This window comes from Lepisosteus oculatus, chromosome 21 (genome assembly GCF_040954835.1).
Source record: "Lepisosteus oculatus isolate fLepOcu1 chromosome 21, fLepOcu1.hap2, whole genome shotgun sequence".
In the NCBI taxonomy this organism is placed as follows: Eukaryota; Metazoa; Chordata; class Actinopteri; order Semionotiformes; family Lepisosteidae; genus Lepisosteus; species Lepisosteus oculatus.
The window spans coordinates 12,736,801-12,750,264 of record NC_090716.1 but is presented as its reverse complement, the minus strand read 5'-3'; the positions used below and the strand labels follow the sequence as shown (position 1 = coordinate 12,750,264).

The 13,464-nt window shown below is 38.2% G+C and overlaps 1 protein-coding gene across 1 annotated transcript in view; it reads left to right on the top strand.

The window, feature by feature from the left end:
- Positions 1-344: 344 nt before the first annotated feature.
- LOC102689028 (USP6 N-terminal-like protein) overlaps positions 345-13,464 on the top strand; it is a 46,514-nt gene continuing 33,394 nt past the window's right edge. The window contains exon 1 of the mRNA XM_015338314.2: positions 345-571. The gene's annotated coding sequence lies outside the window, so the exon portion shown is untranslated. The remainder of the gene's footprint in view (positions 572-13,464) is intronic.

The following is a 13,464-nucleotide window of genomic DNA, read 5'->3' as shown; positions in this document are numbered from 1 at the left end:
CACTCTAATAACTTCAAATGCCCGCGGTGGGGAGCGGTTTAACTCAGAACCAAGCAGGGGCGGAAAAAAAAAAGAGGGGCTTCAGAAACAAAATTATTTTTCTTTTTGCAAGAAACGACAGCATTTCCAGATAACCCGTGAAACGCTGGTATTCACAAAATAGGCAAGAACCAAATAACAGGTTCTAGCTTTTTATCGCTAGGTGTTATTACTTTACAGTGCGAATCAGTGCTGCTGCTCGCTTCGCATCCCCTGGCGATGCAATAGCTACTCTTCGTTTTGGGAGTACGAGAGTAAAATGCTGACCGTCCCTGAGTGCTGTCTCGCTGCCCAGCGCTGTTCCCCCTGCGCCTGCTCTGTTAGCACTAGCATCTTGACAGCGGCTCTTCGCATGTCCGTGGGTGCCATTGATTGAGTGCGTCTGTGCTTGACTGGGGCAGCACATTGTCATCGTTACATTGTTTTCTGGGTGACAGCTCCTCTGGATCCATCTGTCTATGAGCGAGGAAAGAATGAGAAGAGGACGATCACTGACTGTCCGGGCAGCTCGAAACGGTCACCCTCACAAACGGTAATCTTGCTTTCCCATTTTTTAAAGCCGTGTTGTGCAGCTGTTAACGTTACCAGACTGGATGTCCTGTGAGCTGTGTAAATTGCTTACAGACTTGAGGTATCACAAAGGACGCGGTCTATTGCCAAATGCATGCAAGAGAGCTTCAGACGTTGAGCTGTTTTCTTCTGTAGGATCCACGCAATCCAATGTATCGTAACAAAGGTTCTGCTTTCGGGGATGCAGACACGTTTTTCTCATTTGAAACAAAAGCAAAAAAAAAAAGAGTGTAAGACCACTGCAAATGAATCTGAGAATCTTACACACGCAGAGCACATAAAACGATGTTTGGTTTTGTTGCTTCCCCATCGTGCAAGTACTGTAGTTCCCCTAAATATCTGAAAATATGATAGGGGCTCAGAATGTGCTCATTGAGCCTCTTCATGAATTAATCCAAATCTAACTGAAGTTATTCAAAACCGTACAGTATTAGAAATTATTTGTACACTGTCAACTGTAAATCTACAAAATAACGACTTTATGTCTTGTAGTTGCAACTTATTATCACTGTAATACTACTTAGTAAGTAAGAAAAAACGTATAAAATCACAGTTTCAATAAATGCGATCTAATACATCCTGCTCTTAAAAGACTATCCGTTTATGTATCAGTGTGTTTCCGTATTGCTGTAATTTTAGGGAAAAAACATTTAGGCCTCACAGAAATGTGTAGCAATTTTAGTCATCTGTGGTCCTTGTAGTTTGTAATGCTATTACAAGACGGATTGTTGATAGTTTCTTTTCATTTTGGATGGTGTCTGGCACTTGTTTACAATAAATATACTATTTTGTATCCTAAAATTTAATGTTGAAAGTAAGAGAAGTCATGAAATTATTGTAGAAAGGAATAACAACCACCGTGAAGATACATTGCAGGGTAAAACTGGAGTTTATCACTTTTACTTTTTTTCCAGGTTCGGTCGAGCTAAAATGCTTCAGTTTAGTTATGCAGTACGGTATGCAATTTTAATCGGCTGTGATACCAAATTGCTTTTATTGTGAATGAGCACCACAGCCAGAGGTTTTGATGTGATATCTTAATCCCACAGTTGTTGTACACTGAATCCTCGCTAGCGCCGGTGATGGAAAACGTAGTCTGGTTGAATGGTTATGGTTACGGAGTTATATTGTATTAGTCATGTAACTAAATAGGTTTAGGGCGCAATCGGGCTGGAAGTGAACGAGAGTTGTGCTGCACTGCACTGGGGGAAATATTTGTTATTGATGTGATTTCATTATGCTGACTAAGCAGCCAGAATTCCATGCTGTTGAAGGAGGCATAGGGAATTTAACACGTGTGTTAGGAGATACTGCAGGTATCAACTCTGTAGTCTTTCTGTGAACAACGATATAAAAAAGAAATATAGTTCCTTATGTATATCGTGTATATATACAGCAGATTGTTTTTATTTTAATTTCCTTTGGTGGTTGGTAACAGGACTGAGAGCCTTGCGTTATACCGTATTAATCTACAGTAAACACCACTGTGCTGGTGAGAACAGTTCAGTTGTCAACAGGCCTTTTAGTGAGTAGGAGGCCACTAGGAATTTCTGTGACTCACAAGATAACTGCCTGCATCAGTATAACTTTTCTTACTTCTTCGTTCAGAAACATACCATTTGCATTAACATTCTTTTTAAGTGAGCCCCAAAACAACAGATTAAACACGGAGGATGGAGACTTTATCATCAATAACGCACACATTTATAACCTTAGTCATCAGATTGGTTGTTACTGGGTTTGTACAGTAGATCCTTTTTATCCCTCTTTTTCGTAATCCACAATATTAATTACACTTTGGTAGACAATACATGTAAGTTTTTCCCCACTCAATTACTGAATATCCAGAGGTGTTATGCTAAGTAGTAACTTTTATTGGTCTGAAAAGTAGCCTGGGAAACAACTAATTCTGAAAACACTTTGTAAGACTGCACCTTGTGCGGGAGCATGTAATACATCATATTGAGTTTGTGTAGGCCTCTGTATGTAGCTGATGGTAGGCATGTGGTTTGACGTTTGAACAAATTTGAGAAGGCAGGAAATGAGATCATGATTTAGCTTTATTTCATTTGACTAGTTGAGTGTTTTTTTGCCATGGTGACAAGCCAAAGAAAAACCTCAGTTCACAAAACAAAGGGACAAGTAAGCTAGAACAGCTCAGTCAGATATCCTTTCGGCTTTACGTTTATTTTACTGTAATGGGTTCATTGAGTCCTCTGTTGAATTTCTTGTTAGGTTAAGAGCTAGTGAAAATGGCCAAAAGAAAATGTTTTTATTTTTTCTGTAAGAGTAGTAGAACTCTGCTGCTGAGATAGCTGTACAGATTTCTTGTTTGATACGTAAAGTATTGTTGTCGAACTGTTCCTTTGGTCCAGCTTCTGTTTATGTACCAATGCTATGTGGCTCTTCCACAAAACAGTTGTCCTCTTTTTTCAGTTTTGTTGGATTCCCATAAAGGACACTGAGGCATGTCTCTGTGATGATAAGACCCATCATAACTTAAGAAGTGTAGTGCACTGTTGGGAACACCAAAATCCTAAATCAGATGCTATTCTTGCCTTTGTGACAGATAGACACATCAGGAAAATTAGGGTGTCCTGCATATGGTGCGTTAAGGCCTTTCCATATAGGTGTGCTTCACTATAAAAATTTGATTTCTGCATCTGAATTTATTAACAGAATGCACAATTATAACGAGAGGACAAGTTTGAGAAAAGTGATTGATCAGGCTGACTCGCCTTTCCTTTTCATTCAGGCATTGACTTGTTCAGTAAAGTAGGTATATTTACAGTAAGTCCACCCTGTAGCAGAACTGGTCTCGGAGATGCTGAAGGGAGGGAGAGGTCTGGTGTGCATTGAACAAAAACACAGGCCGCATCAGGACAGAAAGTCTCAGTGGTTTGACTGCTGGTTACTACTTCCTGTTGCATTTGACACTCAGACAACACACTGAAATTTCGGTTCGTCTCCAAAATTAATTTCGGCCTCAGACTTGTCATTTACATTCTCAGAAGCAGAAGGGAGAAGATGGGTAACAAGACCTCCCTCTTGAACAGGGTACAAACTCCAGGGCCCCAGTACCCTTGAATGCCACCCCTTGATTCTAACATACTTCCCATATACTGGTCTATACAGTAGGTGACTATGTTTTGCCTCCTAACAACAAACTACATTTCACACACATTGCCTTGTGTGATTTCCACTTCTAACTAATCCAGCTGAAAACTTATGTCTTTATGGTTTCTACAAAGAGGGTAACATTTGTCTGAATTAATCAAACAGAAACAATTTGCAAAAAATCCTTACCAGACATTTAAGAATTACCACTTACTCTTTATGGGTTTTGGTTTTTATGTGCCTACAATCTGTGAGGAATGAAACCTTCTGAAATCAAGCACATTTGCAAATTTGGAAAAAAAAGGCGGTGAACTGCAGTTCAGGTATCAGTGAGGATACAATAGATTAGAAAAAACAAATCGTTCTTCATGGTGCTGAAATGAACTTTCTTTGTAGAAATACTAGACCAAAGTAAGTCTAGACCCAAATCATCTTATTGCAGCATTACCATCAGAATGCAAAACATTGATCATTTAATGCTGTTGCTGGTTAATTATGCAAAGCATTCCATTTATAAATCTACAGTATGCTGTGTATTCCATTAAATCCTATTATCATGTAGATTATTACATTATATGTAATAATTGTAAGAGTGGTTTATCTATACAAACACAATTGAGTTTTATCCCCTTTATATAGACAACTGCTAAATTAACAAATGTTCAAGCATAATAATAATAATAATAATAATAATAATAATAATTCAGGTTCATTTTACAACTATTACTTGCCAGGGTAAGATTCATCTCCCTCAAACCCTAAATTGGATGAAACTGATTAAACTGATTGAAAATAGATGGATAGAAGTACAATCGTTATTTAGATGCCAATATTTGAATCACATAAGAATAATAATAAGAATTGACTCAGGATTCTAATGACAGTAATGTTTAAGTAATCTCAGGTCTAAATTGGTGGTTTTCATTCGGGGTACAGCCGAGGATCATTCAGAGTGGGAGTAATGGTGAAAAGAAAGTGTCTGCATGATTATTACATGACCCCACTATCTCTTCATCTGTTACCTGGCTGCCCCTTCATTTTGACACGATATATTGTGAGTCTGAAACAAACACTGTCTCACCAGGAAGATACGGGACAGATGATCTGTACTGAAGGGCAGACATGTTGGGGGTACAACTAGGAATAAGAGTCTCGCCTAGACGTACTGTAAAAGTAATAGTATGCTGAGTTTGCTTAGCAAGCCCAGGTCTGACGTGTTGTTGCTGAAGTCCTTTTTCACAGAAGCAGCTGACCATTTCAGTGCAATAAATGCCACAGGCTTCTAGACCACATCCTGTATCTCTGAAGCTTAGCAAAAATTGACAAAGAAGTGGACTTTTTGAACCTCAAATGCTTTGTAATGGAGTTAAATGAACATTAGAGCTTTTCTTCCCACTTGTAATTTGTCAGCAAACTGCCTTGTCCTTTAAACCTCAGGTTTGAGAGGGCAATCTGATGCACCATTCAGAAATGCATTGTGTCACGACTTAGACTGAAACACGAAGTTAGCCGCACAAAGGAAAGCCAGCAGTGACAGAGAAGTCTTTCCTCTTTATCAGAACAGATTCTACCTGATTAAAAGAGAACTCCTACTGCATAGTCCCCTGTGGTAAGTTATTTATAGGGCTAACATGATTAATAACAGCCAATGAGCTTGTGGGTTTTATTTTTAAAGGCTTGGTTTATATCATCGTCTTTCCTGGCGTGCTGTTGGCTGTTTTTTTTTTGAAAACCCAACTCTGTCTTAGTTCAGATTATTCTCCTCGCTAATTCATCAATACCTCCACCTTGTGCCCCTCTAATATAATCCTTGAGGAATCTTTCACATAGGCATCCCTCTGTATTCAACAGAACAGTGTGAGCTGGGCTGGATCCCTTTAGTGAGACAAGGAGCAGTTTCATTTGCAGGGGAAAAAAAAAGGAATTCACATGAGTTTTACTGTAGGTATTACCTCCCCTTTCTGCACCCCTCTGATACCAGGTTTGTTTAAACTGCATTAAGATGCCCACCTCCGTGTGAGGAGTGTAAAGCAGTCATTTCGTTAACTAGTAAGAGCTTCCAACAATGCCGATTCACTGATTCATCACCAGTTCAGAGGTCTGGAGTCTTTTAGTTCCCGAGAGTTTTTGCTCTCCTGTTCTCACTGTTCATGTTGTTTAATCCCCACCCTGACATAACACAAATCCATTTATTTCTAAAGGAGGGGGCAGCCTTTATTTGATGTGGACTCTGGGTGTGATTTATGTTTTCTCTCTTTTCCCTCTATCATTACTATGCTTAAGTGGGTGATGTACTTAATTAAACTGATGAGGAGGAGGGGTGTCTGCTGAGGGGATAATAGTCAACAGTCGCAAATGGCAACCATGTTGCTGAGCCCGAACAGCAGTTTTTAATTTATCTGGTTCACGGCCACAGCCTATATACTGTACTAGCACAGGAGAGTCAAACAATTGCATGCATGTATCTTACCACATAGTGTAAATGAGGACTACCCGGCTCCTCTTTTGTACCTGCAATCCCGAAGAATCCCACAGCTCTAGCGGCAGATGAGATGGAGTATTGATGCAGCTCTCGCTGAGAAATGTTTTAGTTCACTGAAGCTGCAGGGATCACTGAAGGATGGCAGCTTCTGACCCAGTCAGCCCTGTAGTAGTGCAATAATGTACATATTATAGCAAATGGGCTGAAGCTGATTTCTTGTGTTGTCACTGTTCTCTTCCCATCTTCACAGTTCCTTTAGTCTTATCTGAAAAAGTGCAGCAGATGCTTATCTGCTAGACTAGCTAAATATGAAAGAAACTTCTTAGAATTTCCCATAATGTTTTTGGAAAATGTGTTTTCACTCGGGGAACAGATGATTTGGTAATTAAGGACTATACTTCAATATTGTTTAGAAATGTTCATGAAATTGTTTTTCTTTTATGTCAACATATGTATTGTTCAATTTAGAAGAAAATGGCATCTTTTTGGGACAATAAGTCATTGTGAATTAAACTCTTTAAATATGGCCATAAGAAGTACACTTTCGTCTGCAGAAAGGACTCTGCTTTTTACTTGTGCCCATGATTTAAAAGGTAAAAAAAATAGTTTTCCTATTGCCACTGTAATCTATTATACACTTAGTGTCTGTATAATTAAATGTAACTCGAATGTTGGTAACAGTTTTCGGTGAGGTGGTCTTAACTATAATTAAGCTACCATTGTCTCCTTCCTGTGCCTGCCTCTCTGTCTCTGTGCTTACTGTGCACACAGTGCAATCGTGCATCTCTTCAATGGCAAATTGGCCTCTGTCAAGGCAATTTGTATTACTCAAGGGTGAAGCTGATGGTTATTTGGGTCTATTTGTACATTTAATGGAGACCTGACTCAGGCACTGTTTCTCTTCAAATATTTCATGCATAGCTTTTGCATAAAGAGGATATAATTTTCCTTTTTCTTTCCAAATTTCATGAGCACTTAGTCTGAGGCCCTCTCTTTCTCCTGAATGATCTTATCATGAAATGCTTATTCCAACAGTCAAATTCCAATTTCTGGTAGCTGAGCGTCCCACCATTATATTCTCAATAAAAAACCTCTGACAGTTTAGTCCATGAGTACTGTACTATGTCTCTTCATTCTGAGAAAAAGTCCACCCCCTTTAAATTTTTAAACTGCAAAAATGATTTATTGTGTTGCAGAGAAAACTCTAGGCTGGAATACTGAATGCCATAGTCATTGCAGAACAATTTGGATATGCAAGGAAAATAACTCTTTGTTATGTTCTAAGTTGTGTGAAGCTTGCAGTGTGGAACATGATTTGGAGGTTTCATTGTTAAATAAGGGGCAGTCTTTTCACTTTTCACAAGAAAGTGAAAGTAAATTAATTCTTTTTGGGATAGCATGAATCCTCAGGTTTTTAAAACATTGTCTTGAAATACAGTACCTAGGGGCTGTGGGCTCATAACTGAGAAGAAGTGGGATTAAATTCTGGATTGGTTCACTGCTGTTGTACATTTCTGTAACTCAGATTGGTCCAGTAAAATACCCAGCTGCAGAAATGCATACAAAAAAAGTCACTTTTGGGGGGAAAAAAATCAACCAAATAAATTATACAATAATAATTAATAAAGGGTTCGTTATGCTCTCAGGTTTAGATGAGAAATTCTACTCTCTTGTTTCCTGGCTTGGTATTGTACAGAAGTATATATACCAAAGTAAATGAATAGCAAACAAGAACTCTCAGTTTTCTGAAGCCTTGTTCTTTGGCAATTGTGTTGAGGCTGGTACAAGGCAGTGATAGCACTCACAGATGTCCCTAGACTCTCTGCTCGTGTGATCAGTGGGCTGAGTGTTATGGTATTAAATTTCATCCCCTCCCCTCTGCCAGCACTTCAGGGCCATGTCTGGTAAAATCAGTAGGTGAAAGTGAAATTGCAGGAGGGTGGATTTCTCTGTCAAGTCAGGTAACAGCAGTTATATTTGATCAGGGAAACAATTTGCAATTTGAGATTCTTGTTAATCCACATTGCACAGATAATTCAAACAGTGTGGCCTGCATTCCACGAACTCTTGGCTTTGCTGTTGTGTTTACAAGATACACCTGATCTCAGACTGTTCTCTGTGTTTCCTGAGAGGTTTACTGGTGCACTATACTGGCACTATATTGTGATTAATGTATTTAAATCTGTTCGCGGTCAACTAATTACATAAGAATTCATTAAAAACAGACTCTGGTTTATAGTACCCAGAGGTACTATAGTCATTTTTTCAAAGCATTATGTGAAATGAAGCAAAGAATGTTTTTCATGAAACACATATACATACATTTTAAGTTGTGTCTGCACCATGTTTGAGGTTAGAGAAGGTAATCTGGCAGCTTTTGATCATGAATGTAAGGCTTCAGACATTACTCACTTTGTAGTGTACAGTAAGTCTTTGACCACATCATCGGTGTCACTAATCTTCGAAATTGCCTTTACCCTCTTGTAGGCAAATCGTCTGCACGGCTTCTCTGTGACACGCTAGATCTACCGTAAATGGAACTTGGAGATAGCAAAGTGTTTTGCGTTTAAACATAAAACTATAACCTAGTGAAAATAATACGTTTTTTTAACAATTCTATTTAGTTTTCTTTCATCTTTGTTGTTAAATGCAGTTACCCACCATAAATATTTTCCTGTACTTTCATTACTGTAACCTACCATAATGATACAGTTGTGTATAGAATGCTTTGTAATTTTAGTTTTTTACCTTTCCCTGTAAAAAATGATGAAAATGCACACGGAGGTCATCAGTGTCCTCTGCAGAAAAATCAGTAGCACATTCAACAGAAGAGCTGAGATTAGTTTGAAAGACCAGCTTTCTATTGCAGGCTTTTTAGGCTCTGGAGTGGAAATTCAAGAACTGCCTTATATCTTGCCATTTGTCAGTGTTTAGATTTTTTTCATTCTCATTGAGAGCTGTGTTTTGTTATAAGCCAAAGACGATCTATGATTGCAAATTGCTGCAGCTAGTAAGACCTAATTACACCTTGAAATATGGAAATGAAGGGGTCTGATTTGGGCTTGCTGTTGGGGAAATTAATAACCTGCAGTGCAGAGTCAAGTCATTGCTTACAGCAGTTTGAGAGACGTAAACAAGTAAAAAATAGCATAGGGTATGCACTGGCAAGGACTGTACGAAATGGAATAAACATAGAAAGGAGGAATTGTGTATGGAGAGGAAGAAGAATGAAAATGTCCCTTTGCTTGAGACAACTGATCATATGTTGCATCATTGATGCACCATAAACCATATTGTGGAGGCATATTAATAACACGTTTGATTATTAGAAAACAAAAACACAAGGTTTTTGATTATTGCATTTGAAGTGTCATTTACTCTACTGTAGTAGTGTAGAATGGATTTTGTTGTTTCTCTCGATCAGTAAGGATGATGTATAAGAACCAGAATACCTTGCTCTAATAGCAAATCAATATAAAATATAAATAAATATAAAGAATGCATTAATATATAATAGATATACAGATATGAAATGAATTGGAAGTGTTCATACCTTTTAATCGTATATGTGATAATGACAAATATACAATAGCAGTGTTTGACTTACTAAGAAAACCCTTTGTGATGTTCACTATGCTTTCTGCAAAAAGATGAAACTTCTAATGAGCTCGTCACCTCTACCTTGTTGAGATGACAAGGTTTTTTCCTTTAATTCTAATTACTAATCAGGATTTCTTATTGTAGTTATAGATTGTTAGATCTGTATTGCCGGTGTGTTGTAGTCTATTTCGTTTTTAGAACAAGTTTTCCCGACTTGTTTGATGTGCAGTGCGGAGTCATTGTAACTTGGTAGCTCTAAACTGGTAGACTGAAATGTAACAAGAATCCTGATTGCAAATGTCCATATCTATCAGGCTTGAATTTAGTTTAGTTTTTATTGATGTGCGTGATTAAAATGCTTTGTGACCGAGGCAACATATTACATGTTTTCAATGAAGCAATGATTTTACATATGAAGCATTTGAGCATAAGACCACATCTGGCTTGGCAGTGGCCATACTGTGAACATGCAGACGCAAACACAGAGTGTTGATGGTAAGAAGGATAATGGACAAGGCCAGGATCATACTGCTGCAGTATTAGCTGTTAGTAAAACCTGAATTGAGTCACTTTGTACATACTTCCTTCTGAGCTTTGTTTTATTTTTCTTTTTTTCTTTTTTATACCGTTTGGTTCCTGAATGAGCTTGAGATTTGACATATTTCCTTTGGTACTGTGTCACATACAATAGTGAATAGCTATTCAGGATTTATTTCATTTAATGTTGAGGAAATGTCATATCTACACTTTAAGTTCTTTTAGGGGAGTTCTGCAACAGATCAGATATACTTAGTACAGTACATGTTTGTTTGGAACAGGTTACCATAATTGACACATGGGGTCATTTCTCACAGTTGAGCAATTGATTTTTGAGTTTTTTATCTATAAAGACAGTACTCAAATATACACTGTCCAAGCTGTAAGAGAGCCCCACAGACACTTCAGGTGGCATCAGGTGGACACCCTTAGTGGCATGTTCAGGATTTTTGTAGGTATTGCATTCAGGTTGGTAAAACAAACAGCCTGGTTCTCTTGATTTATTTTTCCCCACTGCACCAAATCAGAAAATTCTCAATCCTGGTCATAATAGAGGCTCCCATGCATCTTTGATTTTCATTCTAGGTGAGCTAAAAATATTTAACTTAATACAAACAATTATTGAACAACTAGTAATTTATTAGTCATTTATGTTTAGGGGGTCAATTAAGTAAACATGAGCTCAGCTGAAATGAAAGCCAGGAAACTCAGTGGGTCAGTAAGATCAGTCTAGAGGAGGCCTGCTAGAATTTAGGCTCTTTGTGGGCCATTACTGACTAAACTTAGGCCTGCTAGTTTGAGGTGAGGTGTTTTATTCTCTCTGTTGAAGATGTTTGATGAGAAAAAGTCATTATCTGAATGATTTAGCATTCATTTGTCTACAGTCTTTCTTGCAGGCACAATTGTACAAGGAACAGGAAACATTAGATGGACAGAAAAGTGTTATGTTCACAATTTGCTAAATTTCTCGCCACCAGTGTGTTATTTTTTTTCTATCTAGGCAGCCTCTCCTTGATCCATATTTCCCTGTTTAGTTAGTCATGATTTCATTTTGTTGCCTTTTAACTTAGGATTTTTTAGCTTCTAGTAAATTGCATGCTTGGGCATAAATGACTGAACTTGAAAATGGTATGAATTCAGTCTGGCGTCTGTGGTTTGCAAACTCCTTGACTGTATTTTTACTCTGGCGTTTTTTTTTTTTTAAGCTCTGCTTTGCTAAGACTACATGCATATAATTGAATTGAAAAGACAGGAGAAAAAATGCAGATACTGATGCCCATGTATTGACATAAAAAAGGCTGAGTAGCTGAATTGTGTATCTTGGAGGAGTGTAAAGCCATAAGCATTGGCACGATGAGGTGTCCTACTTGCAAAGCCCATAGGTGTCTTTCTGCAGTGCTGAAGCTTGCTTTCCAGCGTATGTTGTAGATTTTTGCCAGGATGATGTGTTATTCACCTACCATGTCTACCATGTACCATGTTTTGCCTGGGAAACATCTTCACGAGATCAACACTTGTTATCGTTTTGTTGGCAGGTAAAAAAAAAATAGAAACACAGAAGGGAATATGTTTCCATCTGCTACAAAGAGATTCTTTTTTTAAGAAGGATGCCAATAGGCGAACAGTTGTGCCAGGGGAAAGGAGGTCCTTTAACACACCAGTAGATTCACATCTCTCTTTATAGCCCAGTAAAGATGTGGTCTTCTGTTTCCACCAAAATAGGTGCTGCTTCCTTGGGAAAAATGTAACCCACAAAGTGGTCTTTTTATTCCTGTATACTCCTGAGTACTTTCAGAGAATGGCGGGAGCTATTCTCAGGCTGAATATTGCCCTCAGGGCCAGGGATAAGAATTCTGTTTGTGCTGACGACGGTGACTGGAGCTCGTGGCGCAGCGTTGGGTATTTTGCGAGTGCTGGACTGGAGCAGGAACAAGAACTGAAGTGACAGTCCCTCGCTGCCCGCGGGGTCGCAGGCTATTTCTGTCCTTCTGTGTTCCAGATTCCCAGCAGCAGATTTTTTTTTTTTTGGGGTCTAAACATGAAAACCATCCCCGGAGTGGAAAACAAGAATGCCATTGTACGGAAGTCTCCAGCCCCCTTTGGGTTTTTAGCATCTGATGTGACGAGCACTTATGAATAGTAGAAGCAATAATAATAATTGCACATAGACAAAACACTGAGACAGAAAGGCCTTTCATGTCAATGGCTAGTACTGTATTTGAGGTTTTCTGGAATATTTATGTATTTATTGTTGTTATTATTATGTATTTATGTATGCTCCTTTCTAGAGGCAATAATTACCTCCCTTTCATTGATCAGGAGGTCTGAAGAGAATCGGTATAAAAGTCCTGTAGACAGCAGACAGTCCTAAAGAAACTATAAATACTGTTTATGTCTGCAAGATGTTGAACTACCTTTGCCTGGTCTGTCCACCACCTGTTATTCATTCCAAAAGTCTTTGAACCTCTGTATCTGCTTGTTGGTGGGTTAGCTTCTTCTTTCTGGGGTTTGGGGTATTTCTCATGCTCAGAAAACCTATTTATTATCATTAAAACTAATGTTGTTAGATTTATTGATGCATGGATTTCTGCACACAATATTGAGTAATGTCACAACAAAAGTGCTATGTACAGTATACTATAGCTTATTTTGAAAAGAAGATCAATGACCAATATTCACCATTAATATTTTATAATGTGCAGGAATGCTGAAAGAGAGGCTTGTTTTATGACTCGAGTCTGACATCTAAATCCATATAGTTTTCATTGGTTATTATAACTAATTGTTATTGTTAATATTTTCTTATTCTTTAATGTGTACTCTGCTGTTTAAGTGACATTTTGATTATGTTTGTGTGTTAATCCATAAGGCACAGAAAAAGTATGAATAACTCTTGGATTCTTCTTGCTTCTTGAGAAACATTGGCCTGTCAGTTAGGGTCCTATTTTACTGATGCAGCTGAGGGAGAAGTTGGATTCTTTATGTTATTCCAGTGTCATAGGCCTTCACAGTGGCTCAGCAGGCAGAGTGACTGTGTTTCATAGTTTTATAATTGTCTTGGACCAAACCTTAGAACCTGTTCTTAATTCTTAATCTAACTCCATCTGAATAGGAATTTA